Here is a 5,000-nt window from a genome sequence, read left to right as displayed (position 1 = left end):
TGCCAGCGACGTGGTCAGCCGAGGCGGTGAGGGGTTTTATATGCGTATACTTTCCTTTTTTTAGGGAGGGAAGGAAATGTTGGCGTTGTTTAGTTTTGTATTTTTAAAAATTCTTTTGTTTTTTTTTCTTGTTTTAAGTATTTGTTTACATGGGATATCTATTCTTGTATCCTTCACGCTCTTTCTGCATATCTCTCTATCTCTATGTTCTTTGTCATCGTCGCCTTCTACCCCCGTTCGTCTTTGCTTTACTTCCCCCAACTTTTGCTTTCTCCCCCCTCTCTGTCTCCTTCCTTCTTCCTGCTTTTCTCCCTCCATATTTCTTCACAACCCTCTCTCTCTACTTCCTCTTACTATTCCTCCCTCCTCCTTCCTCTTTCCCCTCCTTCCTCTGTTATTCCTCTTTCCCTCTTCCCTTGTTTCCCTTCCTCTGTGTTTCCTTCCTTCAGTTCCAGTCTCCTTCTCATCCTCTCTTCCTCCTTGTCTTCCTTTCGTTTCCTCTTTGACTCTCACCCTTTCTCTTCCTTTCTTACCGTTTGTTTGTTTCTTCTCTCTTACTCTCCCTCTATATCTCCCGTACCTTTCTCCCTCTCTCCCTCTCTCTTTCCTCTTTCCCTCCTTCTTTCTTCCCCTCTATCCTCTCCCTTATTCCTACCCCAGCTGGCAAAACAGACGGTTTTCGGGTTCTCTCCCTCCCTCTTTCTTTCTTTCCCTTTTCCCAACCTCTCCCCTTCTCTTACTCCTTCCTTTCCTTTCTCCTACCTCTCTCTCTCCCCTCTACCTCCCTGCTTTCCACCCTTTTTCTTTCTTTCCTTCCCTCTACCTCTCTCCTACCCTCCACCTCAATTCTTCTCTCCTTCCCTCTCTCCCACCTCTCCCTCTACCTCTACCCTTCCCTCCCTCCCTTCCGCTCCCCCACCTCTCCCTCCCTCTCGCCCTACTTCTCTCCTACTCTCCCTCCCTCCCTCCCCCTCCCTCCTCCCACCCTTATCCTTGTCCAAGCAACGCAAGACGGACGGGCTGCGGACTGGGCTGCGGACTGGGCTGCGGACTGGGCTGCGGACTGGGCTGCGGACTGGGCTGCGGCCTGGGCTGCGGGTCCGGGCGTCGAAATTGGAGGCTGGGAGAGCCTGGAGCCGTGAATCGGGAGGCGTACGTCTCTCTCTCGTTGGCATTCGAGGATTTTAGTCGTTTATGTCCGATCGTTTTATCTATATTCAATTTTTTTTCTTTTGCTCCATCGCTAGGAATGTTCCCCCTCTCGTTCCAACTCTTTCTCTCTTTTTTTTCTCTCTCTCTCTCTTTCTCTCTTTCTCTCGCTCTCTCATCCCTCTTCCATCTTTCTTCTTTTCGATCTCTTTTCCCCCTCCCCCCCTATCTTTCTCTCTCTCTCTCTCTCTCTCTCTCTCTCTCTCTCTTTCTCTCTCTCCCCCCCTCTCTCTCTCTCTCTCTCTCTCTCTCTCTCTCTCTCTCTCTCTCTCTCTCTCTCTCTTCCCCCCCCCCTCTCCCTTATCCCTCTCATCTCTTCTTTCTTTTTGTCTCTTCCTCTCTTCCCCTTTCCCCCTCCCTCTCTCGCTTTTTTTTATCTCTCTCCCTCTCCCCATGTAACGCGACCTCCAACTCAGTCGACAACTAGAAAATCCGCTTTGCACTCATCTAGTTTTATCGCAATTATGCAATGAAATTTGCATATCTTTTATTTACGTTTTCGCTGTTTTTCGGTGTCATGGTATCAGTCGCCATGACTTTTATCTTTTAATTTTTTAGCAGTGTGTACGTATGCATCGGCTGCCAACCAAGCTCCTCATACATGCTAGCAGCGCACACATGCATATACACGTGCATAAATACAGATAGAGGGAGAAAAGAGAGAGAGAGAGAGGGAAAAAGAAGAAGAAGAAGAAGAGGAAGAGGAAGTAGAAGAAGAGGAAGAAGAAGAAAAAGAAGAAGGAGAAAGAGAGAGAGAGAGAGAGAGAGAGAGAGAGAGAGAGAGAGAGAGAGAGAGAGAGAGAGAGAGAGAGAGAGAGAGAGAGAGAGAGAGAGAGAGACAGAAAGACAGAGACGGAGAGAAACAGAGACAAACAGACAGAGATGGAGAGAAACAATGACAGAGAGACGCACGAAGAGAAAAGTAACAGCCATGCGTAAAGAAAAAGAAAAAAGAATCGAAAGACGTAGAGGAACCGACCAAGAGTGAAATTTCCGGAACAAAATACGAATTTCCCGCCATAAACAAGCGAACGAATTTTGCCTTTTTTTATATAATTATTATATATATATATATATATATATATATATATATATATATAATCTATACTTTTATATTTTTATATGTATTTTTTATCATCATGATTTTTTTTCTTTTTTTTAAAATTAAAACACGATTTATAACCCGGTCCCATGATTTAGGTGTCCCTGGATCCCGAGTTTTGTGGAGAGGAAGGGGGAAGGGAGAGGAGGGGAAGGGGGAGGAGGGGAAGGGAGAGGAGGGGAAGGGAGAGGAGGGAAAGGGAGAGGAGGGGAAGGGAGAGGAGGGGAAGGGGGAGGAGGGGAAGGGAGAGGAGGGGAAGGGGGAGGAGGGGAAGGGAGAGGAGGGGAAGGGAGAGGAGGGGAAGGGAGAGGAGGGGAAGGGAGAGGAGGGGAAGGGGGAGGAGGGGAAGGGAGAGGAGGGGAAGGGAGAGGAGGGGAAGGGGGAGGAGGGGAAGGGAGAGGAGGGGAAGGGGGAGGAGGGGAAGGGAGAGGAGGGGAAGGGAGAGGAGGGGAAGGGGGAGGAGGGGAAGGGAGAGGAGGGGAAGGGAGAGGAGGGGAAGGGGAGGAGGGGAAGGGGGAGGAGGGGAAGGGGGAGGAGGGGAAGGGAGAGGAAGGGGAAGGGGAGGAGGGGAAGGGAGAGGAGGGGAAGGGAGAGGAGGGGAAGGGAGAGGAGGGGAAGGGAGAGGAGGGGAAGGGGGAGGAGGGGAAGGGAGAGGAGGGGAAGGGAGAAGAGGGGAAGGGAGAGGAGGGGAAAGGAGAAGAGGGGAAGGGAGAGGAAGAGAAAGGGGAGGAGGGGAAGGGGGAGGAGGGAAAGGGGAGGAGGGGAAGGGAGAGGAGGAGAAGGGAGAGGAGGGGAAGGGGGAGGAGGGGAAGGGGGAGGAGGGGAAGGGAGAGGAGGGGAAGGGAGAGGAAGAGAAAGGGGAAGAGGGGAAGGGAGAGGAAGAGAAAGGGGAAGAGGGGAAGGGAGAGGAGGGGAAGGGAGAGGAGGGGAAGGGGGAGGAGGGGAAGGGAGAGGAGGGGAAGGGGAGAGGAGGGGAAGGGGGAGGAGGGGAAGGGGAGGAGGGGAAGGGGGAGGAGGGGAAGGGAGAGGAGGGGAAGGGGGAGGAGGGGAAGGAGAGAAGGGGAAGAGGGAGGAGGGGAAGGAGAGGAGGGGAAGGGAGAGGAGGGGAAGGGAGAGGAGGGGAAGGGAGAGGAGGGGAAGGGAGAGGAGGGGAAGGGAGAGGAGGGGAAGGGAGAGGAGGGGAAGGGGGAGGAGGGGAAGGGAGAGGAGGGGAAGGGAGAGGAGGGGAAGGGAGAGGAGGGGAAGGGAGAGGAAGAGAAAGGGGAAGAGGGGAAGGGAGAGGAAGAGAAAGGAGAAGAGGGGAAGGGAGAGGAGGGGAAGGGAGAGGAGGGGAAGGGAGAGGAGGGGAAGGGGGAGGAGGGGAAGGGAGGAGGAGGGGAAGGGAGAGGAGGGGAAGGGAGAGGAGGGGAAGGGAGAGGAGGGGAAGGGAGAGGAGGGGAAGGGAGAGGAGGGGAAGGGAGAGGAGGGGAAGAGGGAGGAGGGGAAGGAGAGGAGGGGAAGAGAGAGGAGGGGAAGGAGAGGAGGGGAAGGGGGAGGAGGGGAAGGAGAGGAGGGGAAGGGAGAGGAGGGGAAGGGAGAAGAGGGGAAGGGAGAGGAAGAGAAAGGAGAAGAGGGGAAGGGAGAGGAAGAGAAAGGAGAAGAGGGGAAGGGAGAGGAGGGGAAGGGAGAGGAGGGGAAGAGGGAGGAGGGGAAGGAGAGAAGGGGAAGAGGGAGGAGGGGAAGGAGAGAAGGGGAAGAGGGAGGAGGGGAAGGAGAGAAGGGGAAGAGGGAGGAGGGGAAGGAGAGGAGGGGAAGAGGGAGGAGGGGAAGGGAGAGGAGGGGAAGGGAGAGGAGGGGAAGGGAGAGGAAGAGAAGGGAGAGGAAGAGAAGGGAGAGGAGGGGAAGGGAGAGGAGGGGAAGGGAGAGGAGGGGAAGGGAGAGGAGGGGAAGGGAGAGGAAGAGAAGGGAGAGGAGGGGAAGGGAGAGGAGGGGAAGGGAGAGGAGGGGAAGGGGGAGGAGGGGAAGGAGAGGAGGGGAAGGGGGAGGAGGGGAAGGGAGAGGAGGGGAAGGGAGAGGAGGGGAAGGGAGAGGAGGGGAAGGGAGAGGAGGGGAAGGGGGAGGAGGGGAAGGAGAGGAGGGGAAGGAGAGGAGGGGAAGGGAGAGGAGGGGAAGGGAGAGGAGGGGAAGGGAGAGGAGGGGAAGGGAGAGGAGGGGAAGGGAGAGGAGGGGAAGGGAGAGGAGGGGAAGGGAGAGGAGGGGAAGGGAGAGGAGGGGAAGGGAGAGGAGGGGAAGGGAGAGGAGGGGAAGGGAGAGGAGGGGAAGGGAGAGGAGGGGAAGGGAGAGGAGGGGAAGGGAGAGGAGGGGAAGGGAGAGGAGGGGAAGGGAGAGGAGGGGAAGGGAGAGGAGGGGAAGGGAGAGGAGGGGAAGGGAGAGGAGGGGAAGGGAGAGGAGGGGAAGGGAGAGGAGGGGAAGGGAGAGGAGGGGAAGGGAGAGGAGGGGAAGGGAGAGGAGGGGAAGGGAGAGGAGGGGAAGGGAGAGGAGGGGAAGGGGGAGGAGGGGAAGGAGAGGAGGGGAAGGGAGAGGAGGGGAAGGGAGAGGAGGGGAAGGGAGAGGAGGGGAAGGGGGAGGAGGGGAAGGAGAGGAGGGGAAGGGAGAGGAGGGGAAGGGAGAGGAGGGGAAGGAGAGGAGGGGAAGGGAGATCTCTTTTTCC

This window comes from Penaeus chinensis, chromosome 18, assembly GCF_019202785.1.
Source record: "Penaeus chinensis breed Huanghai No. 1 chromosome 18, ASM1920278v2, whole genome shotgun sequence".
NCBI lineage: Eukaryota > Metazoa > Arthropoda > Malacostraca > Decapoda > Penaeidae > Penaeus > Penaeus chinensis.
This window is presented reverse-complemented; position numbering follows the sequence as displayed.